Source organism: Pollicipes pollicipes, unplaced genomic scaffold, assembly GCF_011947565.3.
Source record: "Pollicipes pollicipes isolate AB1234 unplaced genomic scaffold, Ppol_2.1 Scaffold_2555;HRSCAF=2994_pilon_pilon_pilon, whole genome shotgun sequence".
Taxonomy (NCBI): Eukaryota; Metazoa; Arthropoda; class Thecostraca; order Pollicipedomorpha; family Pollicipedidae; genus Pollicipes; species Pollicipes pollicipes.
In genome coordinates, this window is record NW_023596136.1 from 43,095,672 (window position 1) to 43,109,010 (window position 13,339).

The 13,339-nt window shown below is 51.2% G+C and overlaps 3 non-coding genes across 3 annotated transcripts; 2 read left to right on the top strand and 1 right to left on the bottom strand.

The window, feature by feature from the left end:
- Positions 1-1,029: 1,029 nt before the first annotated feature.
- On the bottom strand, positions 1,030-1,111 carry TRNAS-GCU (transfer RNA serine (anticodon GCU)). Its single transcript has one exon. It is a non-coding gene; the product is annotated as a tRNA-Ser (tRNA).
- Positions 1,112-2,278: 1,167 nt separating this feature from the next.
- TRNAS-GCU (transfer RNA serine (anticodon GCU)) lies at positions 2,279-2,360 on the top strand. The gene has a single exon. It is a non-coding gene; the product is annotated as a tRNA-Ser (tRNA).
- A 2,130-nt stretch (positions 2,361-4,490) lies between these two features.
- On the top strand, positions 4,491-4,572 carry TRNAS-GCU (transfer RNA serine (anticodon GCU)). The gene has a single exon. It is a non-coding gene; the product is annotated as a tRNA-Ser (tRNA).
- Positions 4,573-13,339: the final 8,767 nt, after the last annotated feature.

The window sequence follows — 13,339 nt, forward strand, 5'->3', positions numbered from 1 at the left end:
CATAAGCCTAGTTGTCTGCTCGGCGTGCGTTGAATTAGTGTTGGCAGCCCGACATCACTAATGACGGTGCCCCGCGGATTGTGTGCAGTTTCCAGGAGATGACTCAGTCCGAAGGGACCGTTTTACGCTGGTTGGTACCAAATGGCTTGTGTGGCCTAAAACCACCCCGACGAGTACAGGATTCGAGTCCATGCGCGTAGAGCACATTGGACTCCCAGTCCAACGCCTTAGCCACTCGGCAAGCTCCCCTCCCTCCCCCCCCCCCCCCCCGTTACCACGCACCTGGCCCTCTTTACCGTTGCACCACACACGAAGTATATGCACGTCACTGCATTAAGTCATGTCCTATCAGGTCATGTCGTGTAACCTAGTCCAGGCAGATCACATTACATCAAATTACAGCAGCACATGAAGCGAGGCCTGCATTCAAGGTAGTCATTTTGCAATTCAGAGGCAAGTCCTAAGGCAATGACTTCTATGCTCGCAAGGTTCATATCTTTTCTTCTGTTGTGGTATGCAGTGACCAGTATCCGTCCAAAGGGCTTGCCGGCACTAACTTTGAGCCGGATGCATAACAAGCTGAAGCATGTCCGGATTCGTTGCATATCAATTTATCTTGACTCAGGCTGATCTTTGCGTTTTGTACTAATTATGTTTTCTTGTCGAAAACGGGTACATGGGAATGGCGTGCGACAGAGCTAGTTGGTTCACGACTTTTGAACGATTCATTTGTCTTTGCGCCATATTGCTACGGCATCTCCAAATGTATCATTTTTCGTTCGGTTAGTTGCTGGTGTAGGAAACCATTTTTCTGACTTTTTTAATGTGATATGTTTCTGAACTTGCATTTTCATTCTGCTTGTTTCAAGGCAAGATGAGCTTGAATCAATTTGTCGGGAGGCCCAACATTTCTAACAACGGCGCGTGGATAGTTTTTCACAAAATCGGTAATTGCTGCCGTTCGGACAGAACCAACAGACCGGTTCGATGCTGGCAGATGCTGGGCGGTCTTCGTACCTAAAACCATGTCGACGAGGATGGGATTCAAACCCACGCGTGCAGAGCACATTGGATTAGCAGTCCAACGCCTTAACCACTCGGCCACCTCGTCACGAGAATCCACAAATCTGGCAATTTTACCCCAGCTGTGGCGCTGTGGTTACACGAATGGCACTCCATCATTGTCAGAAACAAGACGATGAACTTGGCTGTATTATCACATCCTATCACGTCAGGTAAGCTCTATCCGGGTCAGATCAAGTCATGTCAGAATAGATGATCTTTGACCAAACTCGGAACGTCTATCTCCTCACTCGGAGACGGGATCTGACTGCCACGACATCCCCGCAAGCACGGCTCATATCAATTGGTTATGCTGTGGCATACAAATAGTGTTGTACGTTGAGATGCCTGCCGACAATCATTTCCACTCTCATGCATGGGCAGTTTTAACGTAACGTCCTGACTGGCTTCCTCGCACTGCCTCTGCCAATAGCTCGATATATAGGCGCTGCAATGGTTCGGCAAAGTTTGCTTGCACGAATACATGAATCATGTGAATGAAGAAGAGGCATTATCAATGAAGACTAATAGCACCATCTCTAGGCGCTATAATGGTTCGGCAAAATATGTTTCCTCGAAAACGGCAGTCTGTGTATCATGAACGCAGTATTGTTTTGGTAGGCACTCGGCCAAAAGTATGGTCTGTTGGTAGGGAACACCGCTACGGCGCTTCTAAGAAGCAATATCAGGAAATGCAAGCAATTTGCTCTTTGTGTAACTTGCTAGGCCCAGGCGATCCGAAAGCCATGTTATTAACTACCGTTTTTTATGTTAATAAGTCAAGATAGTGTTCGCAGCCCCGACACTGCCAATGACAGTGTCCAGCGAATCCTATGCAGACAGTACTCGGAAACGAGTCAGTGCAATGCGTTAAAACAGTCTGTGCGCTAAAATGAAAACGATTTTCGGCAGCCATATCAGTACACAGTGCTTATTATATGTTACAGCATAACCGAATGATGGGAAACGTGCTAGCGCAAACGTCGTGGCAGTCTGATCCTGTCTCCGAGTGAGAAGGTACGCATCCCAAATATGACCACAGACCGTCTAGTCTGACTTGACCTGTTCTCATCTGGTTAGATCTTACCTGACCTGCTAAGATGTGATCTCCCGATGCGGCCAAGTTGATTGCCTCCTTTACGGCAATGGCTGTGTGCCATTTGTGTATCAACAGCGCCACAGCTGGATTAAATTTGTCAAATTTGCTAAATGTCAGGACGAGGTGGCCGAGTGGTTAAGGCGTTGGACTGCTAATCCAATGTGCTCTGCACGCGTGGGTTCGAATCCCATCCTCGTCGATATGGTTTTAGGTACACAGACCGCCGAGGTATCTTCCATCATCAAACCGGTCTATTGGCCCTGTCTGAACGGCGGCAGTTCCCGAATTTGTGAAAAAGCTATCTACCCGCCGTTGTAAGAAATGCTAGACCTCCCGATAGACTGATCCAAGCCCATCTTGCCTTAAAACAAGCAGAACGAAAATGAAAAATTCGGAAAAAATTCAAATTAAAAAAACAGAAAAAATAGCTTCCTACACCAACAACATACCGAGCGAAAAACACTACAGTTGGAGATGCCGTAGCAATATGTCGTGAAGACAAATGAATCGTTCAAAAGTCGTGAGCCAACTAGCTTTGTCGTACGCGATTCCCATGTATCCGTTTTCGACAAGAAAACGGAATTAGTACGAAACGCAAAGATCAGCCTGAACCAAGATAAATTGATATGCGATGAATCTGGACATGCTTCAGCTTGTTATGCATCCAACTCAAAGTTATTGCCGGCAAGCCTTTGGACGGATGCTACTCGTTGCATACCACAACAGAAGCAAATGATATGAACCGTGCGAGCATAGAAGTCATTGCCTTAGGACTTGCTTCTGAATTACAAAATATTTACCTCGAATGCAGGCATCACTTCATGTGCTCCTGTAATTTGATCTGATGTGATCTGCCCGGACCTGGTTACACGACATCATCTGTTAGGATGTCACCTAATGCAGTGACGTGGATTTACTTCGTTTGTGGTGCACCAGTGAAAAAGGGGCAGGCGCGTGGTCATTGGGGGACGAGCTGGCCGGGTGGCTAAAGCGTTGGACTGCGAATCGAATGTGCTCTACACGCCTTGGTTCGAATCCCATCCTCGCCGGGGTAGTTCTAGGTCACACAAGCCATTTGCTACTGACCAGCGTAAAACGGTCTCTTCAGACTGCGTCAGCTCCTAGAGACTGCACAGAATCCGCGGGGCACAGTCAGTAATGATGTCGGGCTGCCAACACTAATTCGACGCACACCAAGCAGAAAACCAGGCTTAGAACGCGACTTTTAAATTGCTTGCACTCAGCAGCTTCCCAATAATTAGTATAATAGAATGAAGCAATAAAGCAGAATGTTCCAGAAAATCATTTTTTTACATTTAGAACACGACACCTACGTTGCCACGCCTTGTGATTGCACACAACTAAAACATGCTTGTTCTTTGTTCCATTTTGAGTGCTTCGCTGCTCATATTAATGTGTACTGAGCATACCTTACCGATAGACGGCCCCGTAAACGTAACAAGGTAGGCTCGCTGCACGCGTTTCGCGGCATCTGGTTGCGCGCCGCTCATGTCGGCCGTAGAACGTCCTGAAGTGTTGCCGAGAAACCGCCGCTGCCCCCGGACCAGAAAACCTATATAATAAGCTAAAGCTTTAGCTATAATGAGCTAAAAGCCAAATAATGATATGAAACCAAACAGAAGAATGTGTTTCAGCTTGCTATCTATCGAACTAAAACTTCGTGCTGGCAAGACGCAAGACGCATGCTACTCCATGCCTACCACAACACAGGAAATAGTATGAATCGGACGAGCATGGAGGTCGTAGCCTCGTCATTATCTTATCTTATCCTTCCTGAATGATGAGATAGCTGCTGACCTCGTTTTATGGCTCACGTGATCTCATCTGATGTGTTTGGACGGGACCTTGTTAGATCGGACACGACCTGAAAGGCTATGATCTAACTCGATGAAGTCACCTGCATTCCCCTCTTTTGTCGCACAGCGGTGAAGAAGTGCCAGGTGCGCGGTAGCGGAGGACGAGGTGGCCGAGAGAGAAAGTAAGTACTTTTCTTGCTGGGAGCCGTATCAACATGGCCTAAAGCCTAGCAAGTCTTTTGAAAGTCTTAGATTGACCTACTTCAGCGTATATGATTACCACACATCAGTACCACATCTAAATTTGTGATGCCAAACGATCCGCTATTCAATTGTCTCCAGGTATGCCAAATTTGGCGCAGCTACGCCGCGCCGTTCGGAAACCTTTATGGAAAACCTACAGGGGGGAGCAATTTGACCCCCCACCCACCCGAGCGTGTTATAATGATGCGCCATTCGCGTTAGCGCGGCGCCAGTGCTGTGGTGAAATTGCCATATTTTGCAATAGCAGTGATGAGGTGGCCGAGTGGTTAAGGCGTTGGACTGCTAATCCAATGTGCTCTGCACGCGTGGGTTCGAATCCCATCCTCATCGGAGTAGCTTTAGGTTCGAGTAGTTAAATGCTTTGAATTGTTTCTTTGAACTGTTCGTTTGTCTCATCCGATATGCGACAGCTCCCCAAAGTGGCGACAAATATGTGGTTTATCGTGGTTATATATGGTCTGGCTTGCTTGCGCCTCATTCCAGCTTTACCTCACTTTGTAACAAGTAACATATTGTCATCAAATGAAGTCAGCCTTCATTCCAAGCAATTTAACAAGCCGACTAAACTGATACCGCTTTTGGTGGTCTAGGGGAGCGTAACGGTGTGGCCTGAAGGAAAAACAAATAGTTTTGTAACTGCTAAGTTAACTACCACCGAACACTGGATTTCCAAGGCATCGACATAGTCACCACTACCTTAAAAAGCCAAAGATTTCTTTGAATCTTGCAGCGCGTACATGTCCAGCCACTTCATGAAGCGGATAGTCCTTCGGGAATCATCTCACGTGCCTGCAGCCAACATCCCCCCTTGATGCATACCAGACTGCAAGGCTCTGACCGGCCGCAGTCTCGGGGCCGCCATCTCCACAGAGATCGATGCCACGGCTGTTTTCGAGTAGCTCGATCGCTGTCTGGCACTGCTTCTCACGTGGCCCTTTATATTTCTGGGCGTCTGACCGTCGTGGTGATTCACAGGGCCGCTTGAGGCAGGGGTCTGCCACGGAGACATTAACATTATCAGGTGTTATAGCACGGGTCAGTGGTCATCTGCCCTGCGTGTGTATCTGGTTTTAGCAATAAATATTGATTTGTTGTTGTTGTTAATTGGTGTTTTGCATCATAGTTTACATTCTAAAGCTAATCAAACTCTCATGTTTCAATGTGAAGCTGGCTACGCTTCTGACAACTGACAACCCACTCCGGACACACATCGTGCCGCCCTGGGCGCCGGCGGCCCCGCCCCCGGCCTTTCCGGCGCTGTGATTGGCCGTGGGCCAGCTGACGACAAGCCGCCGGTCCCGTGCGCGGGCGCCGCCGACGCGGGCACGCTGAGCTCTGCGACGCAAGGCCGCGGGAACACCAATGTGGCGGAAAGCAACACGGCGACATTTAATGAGGGTGACTATATGACACCAGGGGCTAAACGAACATCAGGGACCCTGGAACGTAAGGCGCGTGACGGGGCGGGGCTTGTGAGCCCCTCTTCAATGCTGGAGAAGTTTCCTCCATATGCATTCTACCTGTCAAGGACTGCCATGCAGCGCGCGTTGAAAAAATCGAGCTCTCCGACAGACTACCCCCGATAACATTTGTATTAAGCTCAAGCAGCTCCTGACCCATGCGCCATCTTTGCTCTGCAAGCCTTCGTTCTCTTTTGTCGCAATGTCTCTGCAATGGCAGTCCAATATGGCCGAAGCATTGTCAGCGGTGCGGGGATGCCTTGTGAAACCATGCCTTAAAGCGAGAAAAAACGAATTCCAACACGCAAAGAGTCAGCAGTGTTAGCGTTAGGCATGTACCCAGCACTGCTTTAGTTCCACGACTTCGGTAGTCCTTCGCGTACATGCACATGCCAAGTCCCAGAGCACGCCTCGTATCTGCGCCCAAAGAAGCGCTGCATGCCGCGTTTCACTGGGGTGCTTATAGACGGTCATAGGCAAAGTCGAAATGCTGCACACAGCAAAATGTTGGCTCTTGCTGCTTACTATCCAGGACACTGCTCTAGTTCTTGTGCATCGCTACACGTCTCAGTAATATCATCCGCACATTACACAAGCTGAAGGGCACGAAAGGCCAGCAACAGACGACGTGTGCGACGAGCGTGAGTGAGCTGACGTGTCTCTCATATTAATGCCTCAAATACAGTGATAGATGGAAAAATCCCTATTGAGAATATTTCACTCAAACCTGCAACGCATTCTCATGACCAAGATTACAACTCGCTGCTCATCCTTCGCCAGGAAGAAAGATGGAGTCCTCAATGAAATTATATCCATGATCTTTTCAACCGCCACGAACCACCCAGTTTGATGGAAAAGTTGATACCGCAGAGACGCCTTTGTGACACATGACCCAGCTAAAGGCTGGTGTACGAGCCCCATCCTGTATCTGTAAACATCGCTTCGTCTCTAAAATTTTCAAGATCGTCCTCCACTTCTGCGCTGGCCCTGCACATATTGAGGGGCAGTCACAAGCACAGGCATGATTTACGGTCTAAAGTACCGCTCTGTTTTCAGTCCAAAGCTGATGCTAAGGAGGCCAATTGTCTTTAATGCAGCTATATTGCCACTGAAGGAACGACGTGACCCCCCCCCCCCCCCCATGCAATAACGATAATAATTAGCTTTACACACTTGGCGTCGCATGGAGGGAGTAGGTCGAAAGCAGAGTATTTCCCCTCCCCCCCCCCCCCCAACCACAAACGCTAGTCAAACAGGGCAGCCAAACAGGACAGCCAGACCCTCGCTGCAACGGACGAGTGATGCGGGTGTCAGTGTTACCACCACCAGCACACCTCCCCTGAGAACATCTGAATTACCCATCCCATTAAACTTCTGAGACCATTTACATTAGCAAACAAGCGTCACGTAAGGCCATTTATGTGTGCAATCATTTCATTCTGACATGTTAAGTGGACGATTTCGAGAATGGCGGCATGCTCTAATCTAGAGTAATTGGGCCGTCTCGATGCGACCTCCGGCGGGTAGCAGCTTAGCTCACATCACCCCAGCCGCCTGCTGCCGTGCTGCCCAGCCGCCTGCTGCCGGCTGCAGCATCCCGGGTGAACTGGTGTGTGAGTGCTGGGCGAGATGGAGGCACTGATAAATTGTGTTCTGTGGCTTGGAAGTTGGCCGCTGAAGTGGTTGCACGACATGCTTCTTTAGTTTTCGTCCGGCGAAAGATCTTGCCCGTCTTCGCTCGGCGAGAGAAGCCAAGTTCGGAAATGAGAGGCCAAGATACCACAGAGCCTCTCGGCCCGTGCACCAGCAGGTAGATACCTGCCAGATGCCGATCCACTTTACGTGATTGTTTTGCTCACAGACGGCCAATATGTCAAAAGGAGGTTTATTGAAAGCCGCTGCTGGCCACTGTTTACTTCATGGAACGTCGGTGTGCTGGGATCTCATCAAACAACCTGGGCATAGGTCAAGTGGCCTTCAAGAACCTTCCTTGATTGGATGAGTATGGGAAATAGCAATACATTACACTGCTATAGACTAGGGTGTATGGGGGCCCTCTATTCGCCGATGTTGAAGCTAGAATTTTGCGGAGGAGTTCCGAAACAAGAAGTGGACCATTACGAAAGAGAAGATATTACAAGAGTTAGGCTGAGATGCCGCAAGCTTGTACTTCTGTCACTAAAACTACATTTTTGAAATTGGTCTAGTAAATTTAAGCTGTTCAGTGCTTTAGCGAGGAACATTATGCACATAGATAAGACAGTAGTAAAAACCTTATTCCTCGGAGAAAAACCAGGAGGATGGAGGTATAGCTGGGGTCATATTTCGGCGACATGCTTTCATCGAAACAATAGCAGAAGTGTCTTGTCCGTTAGATATATCAGAAGTGTCACTTCTGCTCTTGTTGCGATAAGGGCATGTTGCCGAAATATTAACCCAACTGTATCTCCATTCTCCTGGTTTTCTTCGTCCGTCACTCGTCTCTCTTTCGTCACTCACTCACACTCGTCGTCACTCTTTCACTCGTCCGTTGCAGCGAGGGTCTGGCTGTCCTGTTTGGCTGCCCTGTTTGACTAGCGTTTGTGGTTGGGGGGGGGGGAGGGGAAATACTCTGCTTTCGACCTACTCCCTCCATGCGACGCCAAGTGTGTAAAGCTAATTTTTATCGTTATTGCATGGGGGGGGGGGGGTCACGTCGTTCCTTCAGTGGCAATATAGCTGCATTAAAGACAATTGGCCTCCTTAGCATCAGCTTTGGACTGAAAACAGAGCGGTACTTTAGACCGTAAATCATGCCTGGTTTTCTGTATCTCCATTCTCCTGGCAATAAGGCTTTTTAATTATATATATATATATATATATATATATATATATATATATATATATATATATATTATATATATATGTTATATACAGCCAATTTAAGGGCTTATCTCTCCCATTTTCATGCACTTTACGCGTATCAACGCTTGGTGAGTTGCATACACATGTTACAGCTCACCATAATCTCCAAAGGAATTGGATCTGCAACTTTAAGTTTTTATTTCATTCCTTCTAGAATGAAGAGAAATGAATTAACTCCCAGCAGCTGTTTCTCAACCCCAACAAATCGAAACGCGTGAAAGATGGCTCTTTTTCGCTTTGTCCCCGGCCTTAACGCTCATTACCACCACAGCCTAAATGAAATGTTACTTCTCAAGCAGTCACCTAGGTGAAGTACTTCCCTAACAAAGAGGTTTTAACTGAATCAGGCGGGCATGCTCAGCCTTTGTACACACTCAAACACAAAACAGTTCACTACGGACCTAGCTTGTTCATGATGACAACACCAGCATGACAAGCTGCGACACTGCTCACGATAGTCATCATGTCTCAGACTTAATGATCGGTCCATATGTGAGCTTAGCAAAGCGACAAAATGAATACATGTTACTGGTATAGAAGTCGACGTGATAAGCCTAGCAGAACAAAAAGATTGTATTTAAAACGCTAAAATCATGCTAATTTCAGCATCAGATGTAGCTGTCTGGCCACCGTCACTCCTGTCATACCGCATCAGAGAACTCATGGTTCTTGGTCGACGGGCTTTCGCAGGGCGGTTAGCGTCACCGCGTACGGCAGGGCGTGGGCGGCACCCCCATACCCGCCGCGCAATGCCGGTGCGACACGATCGGCACTTAAGATCAATCAAATCGGTGCTTCAGTCACCTCCCGCCGGTGACCGGCGCGCCCGATTTCAATTTGGCGCATCAGGCGGCGGCGGCGTCACCGCGGCGCCGGGGACGCCCCGCCACGGGCCGAGGGCCGCCCCCACCCGGGCGTGATGCCCCCGGTCGAGCGGCGGTCACCGAGCACCGCACCCCCACCCCTAGCGGCAGCCGGCGCGGCACGGCGCGGCGCCAGGGGTCAATCAACCATCACCACACGACTCATCCCCGGCGACTTTTATAAGCCGATGGTATGACTGGTCTGCCGGGAGAGGGGGTCAGCCGGGCTGGGTGAGGTGATTTACTGGACAGACGGTACCCACATGCGGTGATCCGGCTCCGGTGTATAACCCATAGGCTTGTCCGCCCCCGAGCGCCTGTCAAGATGGCTGATCGTTACTCATAGATGTGTGCCTCTTCCCTGTGTCCCTTACACGGCATGATGGCTCCTCTGCATGTGTCCATGAGCCATGTGAGCCTCTTCCCTGTGCTCTTTACAGAGCACGATGGCTCCTTTGCATGGCACCACGTGCCGTGTGTGCCTCTTCCCTGTGCTCCTTACAAGGCATGATGGCTCCTCTGAGTTAGTCTTTATGCCACCCAGCAACAGGTCAATGGAGACCAAAGGTCTCCGCAAAAAGCGACTTATTTAATCAACCGACCCATTTCATGGAGTTTTTTTTTTACAAAGGGTGCGTGACGCGCGTCGGAGCTCATGCTTTCGTGGAGGAACAGCGACTGTGACGGGTACCTCAACATCCGGTGGCCAAGGTGCCCGCAGCTGATGTAGACACTGAAGCCGCGCGGAAACACCGGTTTGATTGATTTTAAAGGGAATGCTCCACATTTGAAGATAATGAGGCAAGCATCAACTATGATGAAATAAGATTACTCACAACTATTGGTGCACTTTTATATGGAAATATTGCCCTAGACAATCAAATCTCTCTATTTAGTAAACGTGCTCCCCGACGCGTCCTTGCATCATCGTGCATTGTACAACATTGATTGAGAGCCAGTGATCGACTGTTTTATCTGGAATTGGTGCTCAGGAACGCCAGATATGAACGACTTGACGCTCATATTTGTTTGGTCTTTATTGCTGTCTAGCCAATGAAATGACAGAATTCGAATAACGTTATGTTGGCGTCATAGATGCCTGGGCACCTTGAATAACCTGCACAAAATAGTCTGCCCATCTTCGCGGGCGTGCGCTTCACAAAGTAGGGGGTTTAGGTCTTAGGAAGGTCAGGTTTGTGAATTGAACCGAACGATCTTCAAAGTGGCTTCCTCAGTTCAGAACTCCATGCAAATGTGGAACACTCCCCTGAAGTGTTTGAAACCATGCAGACTATGGTTTCAGCTGGATGTCAAAACCGGATTTCCCACATGGTCCGGTCCGAGGCGCTCCCAACCCGAACCAAACATTTGGAGTGTGCGACCTGTGGCAAGTGGCTAGCAGCTGTACCCGGACAATGGACTGTACAGCTGTACTATACACGACCTGGGGAAATGTGCACAGTCAGCCGTAGAGGCGAAGCCTTCCCAAACGCGCTGGGGACGCAGCTACCGCTTTGTGCTAAACCTTCCCAAGCAACACTGCAGACCCAACACTAATTTTCTGAGATGTTAGGGATGTGGATGCGTTTCCAATTCACGGTAAAGTTACACACATGGGTGGTCGTCGGAATGACCTGCAGCGGAAACAAGCTTATGTTAGGTCAGAATGAACCTGCAATCATCTTTCTTTGGGCTCGGGAAGGTACAGGTGAGCGAAGCCTAACCTCCACGTCTAGCGTCGGGTGTGCCCTGCCGTCGTCCGCGCCCCTGCACACACCTCCCGGACCGGTGCGTCCGTCACATATTAGGTGCGTGAGGCAGGCGCGAGGCCGGCTGCGGCGCGCGATAGACATCTTCCCCAACAGGTGACCGCCGTCCGTCAGTGTCGGGAGGCTGTCTGAGGCCGCGTCTCCCGCTCAGCCAATCACAGCGCAGCGTCGCGCCGCTGAGGTCGGCCGGCCGAGCCGCGGTCAGTTTCTGCTGTCGCCGCGCGCGCGAGTGGTGCCGTCCGTGGCAGGTTCGCGAGGCTCGACGGCGGGAGGGGGCGTCGCGTTGACGACTGCACCAGTCTTTCCGCGGCGGGTGGCGCGGTCGCGTTTCAGCTGGCGTCAGCGGACTTCGCTGCGCAGCCTTCAAAATGGAACTGGCCCAGCCCTTCAATTACAAGTGAGATCAATAATGCCTGTGGGTTGTGATCTTCAAGACATGATTTGCAACCTGCTGCATTCGTGCGCCTTGGGTCCTTTGATTCAAAATGTGATGGTTGATCGTGATCAGTAAGAGTTAAACATAGACATGGAAGAAGAGACGATTTGGCTTGGAGAAGAGGCCAGCCGAAACGAGAGGCATGGAGATGTACAGTGACCATGCCAAGAGGGCGGCTTTTGGAGCCATGTCCCCTTCCCCTGTGGAGGTGGCGGGGTCCCAGAGCTTTCTGGCAATTTAAGGCGCCCGTGTATTACACAGAAGCGGCCCCCTACGTATTCAAATAGGACTCCGAGTCGAATAGGACTTCAAATCCCAAAATAGAGCCCCTAAGCGATGAAGAGAGCTCCATGGCTGAAAAGTGCCCCTACGACCCGATTCGGCCTCCTCCTGAGCGAAATCCTGTCTGCGCCACCGGAGATGTGGACAGGTGTAAGCCCTCTTCAGGTCTGACGCGTAGGCGAGGGGATAGGGAGGTGGGGCAGATGAGTGGAAACTGGCGTGGCTGATGACAACACTGACGCTATTATATCACCTTTATACGTGGGGGTGTTAAGGCAGCGCAATGGTGTTATCGCCTGCAAGCAATTATCGCCGCGCCTGTATTTAGGCAACTAACTCATTTTTCACCTTGTAATAAACAGCCACTGGACCAATCGGAAACGAGGGAATAAAATTGCTGGCCCCGTAAATTCTGCGGAAGGATAAAGCACATGCTTTCGTTGTCCAGTTGACCAGATGCGAGCTGCGCCTCTGCTGCGCGTGCGTCCGCCTCCCTGTCGCCGTGCGGCAGCGCAGCAGGCCGCACCGCTGGCCGGAGGGAGCCTCTGGGGACGGCCTTCGATGCCCGGCCTCCAGTCACGCTTCTGAATCCGCTCTGTTTGCTTAGCGCTGAGCTCACGCCGGCTCCGTTTACAGAAAGCTGGTGGCCGCCGAGCTGGCGGACCCTGCGGCCGGCCTCAGCCCACGGTAGGTGGCCAGGTGGCTGGTCTCGGCCCGTGATAGGCGGCCAGGTGGCTGATCTCAACCAACGGTAGGGCGCCGGGTGGTCGGTCTCAGCCCGCGGTAGGTGGCCAGGCGGCCGATCTCGGCCCGTGGTAGGCGGCCAGGTGGCTGATCTCAACCAACGGTAGTTGGCCGGGTGGTCGGTCTCAGCCCACGGTAGGTGGCCAGGTGGCTGGCCTCAGCCCACGGTAGTTGGCCGGGTGGTCGGTCTCAACCAGCGGTAAGAGGCCGGGTGGTCGGTCTCGGCCCGTGGTAGGTGGCCAGGTGGCTGATCTCAACCAACGGTAGGGCGCCGGGTGGTCGGTCTCAGCCCGCGGTAGGTGGCCAGGCGGCCGATCTCGGCCCGTGGTAGGTTACCAGGTGGCTGATCTCAACCAACGGTAGGTGGCCGGGTGGCCTGCCTCAGCCCGCGGTAGGTGGCCGGGTGGACGGTCTCAGCCCACGGTAGGTGGCCAGGTGGCCGTTCTCGACCCGCGGCAGGGGGCTGGTTGGTCGGTCTCGGCCCGTGGTAGGTGGCCAGGTGGTCAGTCTCAGCCCGCGGTAGGCGGCCGGGTGGGTCCGGCCCCAGACCTGCCTGTGACGCGGGGCGCGCATGGCGCCGGGTGGATAGACGGCAGACCCGCGCGCAGCACTGCAGACAGTTGACACTCACTGTCGCGC